General features: G+C 38.4%; 1 long non-coding RNA gene across 1 annotated transcript; it reads right to left on the reverse strand.

The window, feature by feature from the left end:
- Window positions 1-2,849: 2,849 nt before the first annotated feature.
- LOC147343888 (uncharacterized) lies at window positions 2,850-9,768 on the reverse strand. Its single transcript, XR_015156389.1, has 3 exons — window positions 9,628-9,768; window positions 3,830-3,947; window positions 2,850-3,157 (listed from the first exon to the last, which is right to left on the reverse strand). It is a non-coding gene; the product is annotated as an uncharacterized LOC147343888 (long non-coding RNA).
- Window positions 9,769-11,264: the final 1,496 nt, after the last annotated feature.

Below are 11,264 nucleotides of genomic sequence, written 5' to 3' on the forward strand. Positions count from 1 at the left end.
ATTTTGTAAAAATGGTTCTAGTAGTGCTTAGTTGTCTTTAACTTCATTTGAAACAATTTTCTTAGATTGTGTTTTGATAGCTATCATATCAGCACACATTTTAGAAAAACATAGAAATTGGTGGATTATTGTGTAACCATTTTAATATTGAAGATGGAAGGAAAAAAGCAACAGTTTTGGCATATTATGCTTTATTGTTTCAAGAAAGGTAAAAACCCAACTGAAATGCAAAGGAAGATTTGTGCAGTGTATGGAGAAGTTGCTGTGACTGATCAAAAGTGTCAACGATGGTTTGCTAAGTTTTGTGCTGGAGATTTCTCACTGGACAACGCTCCACAGTCTGGTTGACAAGTGGAAGTTGATAGCGATTAAATCAAGACATTAACTGAGAACAATCAATGTTACACCACTTGAAGATAGCTGACATACTCAAAATATCCAAATCAAGCTTTGAAAATCATTTGCATCAGCTTGGAGTGTTAATTGCTTTGATGTTTGGGTCCCACATAAGTTAAGCAAAAAAACCCTCTTGACTGTATTTCCACTTGATTCTCTACTGAAACATAATGAAAACATTCAGTTTTTAAAAGAAATTGTAATGGGAAATAAAAGTGGACACTGTACCATCATGTGGAATGGAAGAGATCATGGGGCAACTGATGTGGTTGGCCATTGCCAACCACATCAAAGGTCAATCTATCCAAAGAAGGCGATGTTGTGTATATGGTGGGTTTGAAATGGAGTCCTCGATTTCTTGTTCCTTCCAGAAAATCAAACAAGGAATTCCAAGAAGTACTGCTCCTAATTAGACCAACTGAAAGCAATACTCAATGAAAAGTGTCCGGAATTAGTCAAGAGAAAATGTATAAGCTTCCTTCAGGATAACCCAAGACCACATGTTTATTTGATGACCATGCAAAAACAGTTAGAGCTTTGGTGGGAAGTTCTGATTCATCTGCCGTATTCACCAGACTGTACACCTTTGGATTTCAATTTATTTTGGTCTTTACAAATCTCTTTTAATGGAGAAAATTTCAATTCCCTGGAAGACTGTAAAAGGCACCTGGAACAATTCTTTGCTCAAAAAGATAAAACGTTTTGGGAAGATGGGATTATGAAGTTGCCTAAAAAATGGCAAGAAGAAGTGGAACAAAATGCTGAACATGTTGTTCAATAAAGTTCTTTGTGAAAATGAAAAACATTTCATTTATTTTTACTTGAAAACTGAAGAAAGACCACTCTAATATATTAAATTATTAATAGTGGGATCTAGGTGGGAAAGTGTTCACTGCTTAATTTTTAAAAACTTCTCTATATGTGTGAAAACTTTTATAATACTGGAGAAATGTGAAGGACAAAATGTTAACCAAAAAAAAAAATCCATATTTTTAAAGCATATATTACTACTTTTTCTGAAATTAATGTTTAATTATTGTATAATTATTAAATTATACAATATGCACAAGTATATTCTTATCAAAGATATTCAAACCTTCCTGACAAAATCTTCCTTGATCAACACCCCCAATTCCGGACCACTCTCCAGAAATAAACATTGTTACAAACTTCATATATATGCTCCAGATTCATATACTTATGAATAAATATATGAAGATATATATACACAGACATATGCTGGTCTTTCTCTCTCTTAAGTAGGCTGCAAACTCTACAGGAACCATTGCTATGCTTTTCAGTTCCACTTACAGTAGTTAGAATCGGATTTGACACATAGTAGGTGCTCTGAAAACATGCATCAGGTGAATATAATGCCTAAGATGAGACTGATTAAATAAACCATAAACTCCAGCAAATAGTGGATGGTAGCAGTGCTCTGCAGAAAACCACCTTTTTGTCTGGCTTCCCTATGCCCATAGCAACTGCACATAGAGTTGAGTACAATACTGACTTGCTGGAGTAATCACTTTCTTAAGTTACGTAATTTGTCACTCACACACTCCCTGATTCGAGCAATAAGCATTCACTGCGGGTATCTTACGTACAAGGTACCGCGTTGGCATGCGGATAGTTTACTGCTGAGCCGCCACCACCAAGGAAGCCCAGGGAATAACCATTTCAGTTCTCTATTGCTCCATATTTCTGTAGAATGTTAAAGTGTGACTCATTAAAACTTCATATGTTCATTATGAAAACAGAGTAGAAACATATTCATTGGAGCTTCCGTTGTGGCTCAGTTGGTAAAGAATCTGCCTGCAAAGCGGGAGACCTGGGTTCGATCCCTGGGTTGGGAAGATCCCTTGGAGAAGGGAAAGGCTACCCACTCCAGTATTCTGGCCTGGAGAATCCCATGAACTGTGTAGTCCAAGGGGTTGCAAAGAGTAGGACACGACTGAGCGACTTTCACTTTACTTCTTCACTTTATATTCATTTAAATAGACTTATTACAGGAATAATTTGCAAATTACATTGAGTTTTTACTCTCTAAAGGAAACCACATATTTTATTTATATTGAAAGCTAATTATACTTTTCAAAGTCCTAACCTATATTCTCTATTTTATGATTTTATTTTGTTCAAATCTTTCAAGTTAGTTATCTTTTACATAACAAATTATATCATGCGTATTTACCCAGCAAAATTATATTTTAACAACTTACATTAAGCTTGAAATGAAGATAAAAATTTTCAGTACATTCTATATTTAAATTCAAACTTTTTCCCTCTCTGATTTGTACATTCCTGCCTTGACCCTGGAGAACTGTGAAATCATTTTCTATTTTTATATAGACATTGTTTAGACTCTAAAAATGCAATAAAGAATTCAAGCAGCCCGATAAGCACTTTACATAAAATCCACCATCTAAAGTAGGTTTTAGGTACTTCCTATGTAATAAGACTCATAGCACTGTTTATTACTGAGAACAGACCAGCATAATTTAGCTTCCCAAGGGAAAGAAAATAGCTCCATTTATTACTCACAGAGATGCCTCACGCAATGAAGCCCATCATTCTTTAGCAGCTCTTTGAGAAGCCAGAAGATGTTATTGTTGGAGGAAATTTACCCAAAAAAGCAATCACAGCAGGTTGCTTAGCTATGGCATCAGCAGAGACTGGCAATGGTTGGGAGTGGGTGTTAGAAGGAAGCAGAGGGCCAGGCTGGCTTCTCAGCTCATCCCTTCCTTGCAGCACAGATCTCCTGTTGAGACAGATGACCAGCAGTTGGAATTCTCAAATGGAAAGACTTGACTTTTTAACTTTTTTGTGATATAGATCCCAGTTTAAAAAAATGTGAGTGGCATTTAAATAGTATTTGGGAACTTGATGAAAGGTTTAATGTTGGGAAAAATCCTGGATGTTAGTATAACTTCGTAGGTCCTAAACTTAAATAGTAACAGTATAATCTAGGCATTGTTTATAAAGATAACTAAAACCTTAAAATTTGAGTTAAAGTGTGGATGAATGTTCATTGATAGAGAAAGAATAGATGATGTCATCCAAAGAAGACATACAGACGGTCAAAAGGCACATGAAGAGATGCTCAACATCGCTCATTATTAGAGAAATGCAAAGCAAAACTACAATGAAGTACCACCTCACACCAGTCAGAGTGGCCATCATCAAGAGACCTACAAACAGTAAGTGCTGGAGAGTTTGTGGAGAAAAGGGGAACCTTCCTCCACTATTGGTGGGAATGTAATTGGTACAGCCACTATGGAGTACAGTAAGAAGGTTCAAAAAAAAAAAAGAAAACAACACTAAAAATAGAGCTACCCTATGATCCAGAAATCCCACACCTGGGCATATATCTGGAGAAAACCGTAATTTGAAAAAATACATGCACCTCAATGTTCATGGAAGCACTACTCACAATGGCCAAGTCAGGGAAATGCCATTTGCAAACGCCATCTGTAGCAACTTAGGTGCTGCCGTCTATGGGATCCACAGAGTCGGACACGACTGACGTGACTCAGCAGCAGCAGGTAGACCTAGAGATTAACATACTAAGTGAAGTAACTCAGAGGAAGACAAACATCATATGATGTTGCTTATATGTGGAATCTAAAAAAAAAAAATGGTACAAATGAACATATTTACAAAACAGAAATAGAGTCACAGGGGGACCTTTAGAATCTTTTACAATCAGTTGTTTATGTAGTCAGGCTTCACAGATGAAGAGGAAAACACCCTGGCAAAGTGAAAGCCAGTTTAATTGCGTTTCTCTCCTGTAGGATTTCGTCAAAGTGGAATTCTCAAAGCCTGATTCTTCCAAATAGGAGCAAATCACTTTGCATTTACATAGATACCTGTTGATTTACTAAAATCCCAATCAGCATACAATAACAAGAAGGAAAGGAGCACACAATTTTCAGATGACAGGAGTAAGGATGAAGGACAGCCTGACAGCTGGATGTTCATGCTCTGCTCCAGGGGGAGCCCTTGACATTGCTCTGCAAGCGCAGGACAGGGACTCTGGTTCCCTTTCCTGTTGTTTCTTAATGTTTCTTTTTATTTCTAAATTGGGAACAGAGGTTAGAAACATGGTGACTGCTTAGCTTTGAATCTTCCTACTTCTCCTGGAAACCAAATAGAGCAACAAGAAGAACAAAAATAAAACCATGGAATACATCTTCAGTGAAAGTAGGAGACAGAGAAATCCACAAACTCCAAATTATGTGTAAGCGTGGCCAAGAGAAACTAAGACCAGCAAATTCTGAGCAGGGAGTTGCCAGAGTGTAGTGGGGATGAACAGAGAGTATAGAGGAAGCCTTTTGGTATCAAATGTTAGAAATCAACAAATAACCCATCCTGGGTGAAACCCATTTAGACAGAAGCTAAATATACCAGGGCATAATTGCTGGAGAAAGGCATGAAAACTAATGAGTGGAACTCAGAAAAGGAAAAATCTCAAAAGTACCCCCTTTTGAAAAGAGAAGAGAGATGTCTTGGAAGAGAAGGGCTATGTGTCCTGGTGGCAGCAGCTGGTGGAAGACGCTAGAGTGGTGTCCAGGTTTGGTAACAGAAGGGCGGATTCTGGAATCCAGTTAGGTTCTGAGGGCCAGGAGAAACGAGGCTACGCAGAGAGCCCTACTGTCAAGAAACAGTCCATAATGGCAGCAACAAGGGAGGAAGCAGAAAAGCCTGAGATCCCACCTGTCCCTACAGTCAACCCCCACACTTCACATGTACAGGAACCTCCTGCAAAACAGCTAGTCCCAGACAGCGTGAGTCCCTCAAATTTGCTAGCAACAAAAGAATAAACCGACTTCCAGTTTCAGCTATGACATTTTAAAAGCTCAGAAATTATCACTGTTTTTACAAGAAAAAGCTGAACAAACTGAAAACTAATGGCTTAACTCAGATCTATCAGAGAACTGTGATTGCAGCGGAAGCCGCCCCCCTGAAACCTGGAGAAACAGGGACCCAGAGACTCAGAACTGAGATCTTCTTGCTCGGAACAGAAGCTGCTAGAGCTATAAACTGTTAGAAACGCATAAACAGTAGTTTCAGTGAACTGTTAAATGTGGTCTGGCTTGAGAATGAGAAAGCCTTGGGGGCCTCCATCTTACGAGACCCCTACCTTTTGTAGTTTTTACCTCTAGTAACCCCACCAGGCTCACATAGTGAAGATCCAAGAGGTAGACCCTCAGGACTCTGGGGAGAGAAAGGATGAAAAATGACCTTTGCAAAATACACCCAAAGCACTGTCGGTGACAAAGGCTTATTCTCAGAGGAAACTATATCACCAGAGCTTAACCCCACTTAGGGAAAGGGCATTCTTTGCCTTCATTCCCCTCCGCTGTTTGAGCTGAGCAGCAGGTGTGAGGGTGGGTAGTTAAGAAACAGTTTGACCATGACCTTGACAAGATCAAGGTTACCGGACATGCTTCTAAGTCGCTCCTTGCGACCCCATGGACTGTAGCCTACTAGGCTTCTCTATCCATGGGATTCTCCAGGCAAGAATACTGGAGTGGTTGCCATTACCTTCTCCAGAGGATCTTCCCAACACAGGGATCGAGCTCGTGTCTCTTACGTCTCCTGTGCTGGCAGGCAGGCTCTTTACCACCAGCCCACCTGGGCTCACTACAAGATGAGTGATCTTGTAGTGTTTTTACAAGAATGTTTGTTTTCTCATACAAACATGAATGAGATGTGATCACAGATGATAGCATGCTTCTCGCACCTACACCTGACCTCCACACCAACAGGACACCAGTATAATAATGGATATCAACTAAAAGACCTACAAGACGCACTCTCAGTGGGAGTTCTTAGAGACACCCAGAGACAACAGGGAGACAACAACCAGGACATCGAGAAATGTGAAGCCTTTGGCAGGTACAGCAATAATAAACATGAAGTGTGGACCAGTTCCCAGCTAGGATAATATAAAACCTCACATGCAAAGTCATTTACCTCCATTCTTATTAACTGAAATATTATACCTAACTCTCAATAAGAGACTGCATGGCATGCTGAAAGGAAGAGAAAACAGTCTGAAGAGACAAAGCAAGAATCAAAGCAGACTCAGATATGACATAGATTTTAGAATTATCAGACAAAATTTAAAATAAATTTCATTACTATATTAAGGAATATGATGGGAAAAGGTAGAATATAAAGACTCAATGAGGATAAAGGTTTTACTTTTATATAGTGATAGATATAGATATAAGCTAGAGAAAGATAGACCATTATTACACTAATTAAAAGAAAGTTGGAGTAGCAATATTAATTTCAGACAAAGCAGACTTCAGAACAAGAAAAATTATCACAGATAAAAGAAGCATTACATAATAATAAAATTATCAATTCCTCAAGAAGGCATAATAATGAACCCTCTAAAGAAAAAACATAACATGATTATATCAGTTGATGTTGAAAGGCAATTGACAAAATCCAATACTCATTCATGACAAAAATTTTCATTAAATTGGAAACAGAGGAAGGTTTCCCAGGTGGTTCAGGGGCAAAAGAACCCACCTGCCCATTTAGGAGATGCAGGTTTCATCCCTGGATCGGGAAGATCTCCTGTGGGAGGAAATGGCAACCCATTCCAATAGTCTCGCCTGGAAAATTCCATGGACAGAAGAGTCAGGTGGTACAGTCCATGGGGTTGCAAAGGGGTGGACATGACTGAGTGACTGAGCATGCACAGAAACAGAGGAACGTCCTCAACGTGATAAAGAAAATCTATTAAAAATCTACAGCTAACATCATACTTAGTGGTGAGAAACTGGAAGGAAAGAACATCCTTACAGCTTCTCTTGAGCTTCATCTGAAAGTCCTTGCTAGTGTAACTAGACAATAAAAGGAAATAAAGGTATACAGACCGGGAAGGAAGAAATAAATCTGTCCTTGTTTGCAGATGACATGATTGTATATGCAGAAAATCCTTCCAGAAAATAGCAACAAAAAAACTCATCCAACTAATGAGTGAGTGTAGCAAGGTCACAGGACACAAAGCTAATATACAGAAATCAACTGCTTTTCCTTATGCCAGCAACGAACAATTGGAATTTGATATTAAGAACATACCACTCAAATAAGAGCAAAATATCAAAAGAATTAGGTATAAATATAACAAAATATAGGATCTATATGCTGAAAACTATCAAGCTGATTAAAGAAGTAGAAGGTCTAAAGGGGATGGTTCATGATCATGGATGGAAACCTCAGTATTGTTAAGATGTCAATTATGCTTGACTTACCAATTTTATAGATATAAGTCTACTTGATTTACAGATTCTATATGACAGACCTATAGCAATTAAGCCAGTGATGTATCAGTTAAAGGGTAGATGTGCGTCCTCGGTCACATTCGACTCTTCGAAACCTCATGGCCTGTAGCCCATCAAGCTCCTCTGTCCGTGGAATTTCCAAGGCAAGAATCCTAGAGGGGGCTGCCATTTCCTTCTCCAGGGGATATTCCCAATGTAGGGATAGAACTTGTGTCTCTTATGTCTCCTGCGTTGCAGGCAGATTCTTTACCACTGAGCCACCAGGGAGGCCAACTAAAGAGGAGACAGCACACAGCAAAGGAGCGGAGCTGCAAGTCCAGAAACAGGCCCACACAAATATAGCCAACTGATGCTTGATAAAGGAGCAAAAGCAATTAAGTGAAGAAGGGATAGACTTTTCAACAAACAGTAATATCTTTATGTAAAACAGGAGCTTAGATCTTACATCTTTCATGAAAAATTAATTCATAATGAATCATAAATCTAAACGTAAAAATGTAAAACTATAGCCCCTGGAAGAAAACCTAGGAGGAAATTAAGATAATCTTGAGTTTGCTAGTGATTTTTTTTAGATAAAACATCAAAAGCATAACTCAGGGGGAAAATATGGATAAATTGGTCTTTATTCTGCTCTGTGAAAGACACAGCCACAAACTTGGAGAAAATGTTTGCAAAATATGTATCTGAAAAAGAACTTGTATCCAAAATAAGAATTCTAAAAACTCAACAATAAGAAAACAAACTCACCTTAAAAAAGAACAAAAGATCTGAAAACACACTGCATCAAAGAAGATAGATAAAAAGTATGTATATAAAAAGATGCTCAAATTCTTTATAACTAGAGAGTTGAAGATGTAAACAACAAGATACTACACCATAATTTTTAGAATGCTAAAATTAAAAACAAGAAAATCCAACAGTAGCAATTGCTGTTGAGAATATGGAGCAACAAGAATTCTTATTCATTGCTAGTGGGAAAGGAGGACTGTACAGCTATTCTGGAAAACAGTTTGGCAGTTTTTTACAATCTAAACAAACTTTTACCAAACGATCTCGCAATCATGTTGGTTTGAAAACATATGTTTACACAAAATCTGCACATGAATATATCATCTTTTTTCACAATCATCAAAAAGTGGAAGCAACCATAACCACAATGGATTAAAAAAAAAAGTCGTGGCACATTCACACAATGAAATACTACTCAACAAGAAAAAGAAAACAAACCAAACCACAGAAAGGCATGGAAGAATCTTAAAAACACATTGCTAAGTAAAAGAAGTCAGTCTGACAAGGAGACATAGTCCTTGCTTCCAATTAGATGACATTTTACTATAGCGGTAGTAAATTAGACGATCTTATTTGCAAAACAGAAATACAGACACAGACACAGAGAACACACATATGGACAGCAAGGGGGAAATGGAGGGTGGAGGGAGGCGGGAGGATTCGGAGACTGGGCCTGACGTACATACACTGCAGATGACCAGGGAGAGCCCACTGAACAGCACAGGCAGCTCTGCTCAGCGCCGCGGTCCCCTCGGCAGGAAGCAAATTCAAGAAAGGAGGGTATATGGACACATGGAGCTGACTCACCTTGCTGTACAGTAGAAGCTACCACAACAGTAGGCAGCTCTACTCTAATAAAAATTAATTTAAAAATATCAGCAGTTCAAGAGAAAGGAGCAAGGGTTAAATAAAGCAGAGGGAATCTTTTAGGGCAGTGAAATTGTGTATCATACTTAATGACAGATACATGACACTATGAACTTGCCAAAATCCACAGAATTTTACATCACCAAGAATGAACTTTATGCAAATTTTTAAAAATTCACTTAGGACAGAATGCAAAATATGACCATAATCTTACTATATGAAAATGCATTAAAAATTATTTAAGGAAGAGGGTGGAAGGAAAGTTACTGACCTGAGTGACTTTGGAAATGAAGAGAAGCTATGAAACCGAGGGTAAAAACAGTTGCCCATCATCATCATAGCCTCATTGATACAGGTGTTTGTCAACAATGGGGGTGCAGATTAGTAATTCTGGTACTGCTACACACGCACCCTGAAATCAAACAATGAAGTCAATGGATGACAATGGATGACAAGTCATGGGAGCCAGGCCTCCCACTGCTGGAATGGAAGGCTACACATCAGCAAGAGAAAGCGCCGAGAAGGACCCGTGACGCAACGGTAGGAGCTGGAGACATCAACATAAACTCATGTGCAGCTCCACAGCAGGAGTGTTACATACGGAGGCAGTTTCAGGCACACGCACGCCCGTGTTAGTGCACACACATGTATCTCTATTTGCTGTCATTTGAGAAGGACTAGAGGCTCACTTGGTGCCAGGGTCTTGACTTATTTTCATTTTTGAGGTTTCGATTTCTAATAGTAGTTTCCCATAGAAGGACCCATAGCTTCTTGCAGAAACAGTAGGTTCTCAAAGGTGGGGCAGAAAATACACAAGGTGAGCCTGGAGTAACTTATAATGCCAGAAAGTAAGCGTGCAGATGAGTAAACAAATAATCCACAATGATAGGGTTATGCCAAAGGGCCACAGGAGCCAGCGGAAAGAGCTGTCAATGGCCGAAAGTAGAAATGGGACAATAAAGTAAGGCAGAATCGAAGAAATAATTAAAGTATAAAATAAATGACCATGAGCCAATACTGATATAAGCAGGTATTTGAAGAAATAAATAAACAGAGATGAGGAGACAAGTCTCCCATGCAGAAAAATTCCAAATAATTTGTGTAGCTACTTTGCCCTCCAGAGGCACAGTAAGAGGGCAAAGTAACAGTAAGTTACTCTTTTGTTAAAATGTAGAAACTTAAACACACTCCCTGGGCCAGATGATCAAGGCCAACATTAGCACGGAGAAGTCATGTGACATGGTGTGATGCAAGTGAAATGTTACTGCTTTGGTCTTCCTCCCTACACTCACAGCCCCACTACAATCATGAGGAAAATATCAGACAAATTCCAATTTGTCTGCAAAATAACTGACCAATACTCCTCAAAACCATCCAGGTCAACAAACATAAGAGAAGTCTAAGAAACTGTCCCAGACAAGGTGAGCCAAAGGAGAATGACAACTGAATGTAATGTGCTATTATAGACACTACTATATATAAAACATAATAATAAGGACCAACTATATAGGACAGGGAAATCTTCTCAATATTCTGTAATGATCTGTATGGGAAAGGAGTTTAAAAAGAGTTGGATACATGTATATGTATAACTGATTCATTTTGCTGTATAGCAGAAACTAACACACCATGGTAAATCAATTACAGTCTAATAAAAATTTTTTAAAATAAAAAAAAAATGAAATATGCTATCCTGGACGGGATCTTGGAACAGAAAAAGGACATTGGATTCAAAAAATAAGGAAATCTGAATAATGTATGGGGTTTAGTTAATAGTAGTGTTTTAGTGTTGGTTCATTAATCATGACAGATGTACCACATTAAAGTAATATGTTAATAACAGGGGGAAACTTGTGGTTATATGGGAACTCTTTCTACTATCTTCACAATTATTCTGCAAATCTAAAA

The sequence above is a fragment of the Bos grunniens genome, chromosome 27 (assembly GCF_055505025.1).
Source record: "Bos grunniens cultivar Pamir isolate PY7600 chromosome 27, Bosgru_T2T1.0, whole genome shotgun sequence".
In the NCBI taxonomy this organism is placed as follows: Eukaryota; Metazoa; Chordata; class Mammalia; order Artiodactyla; family Bovidae; genus Bos; species Bos grunniens.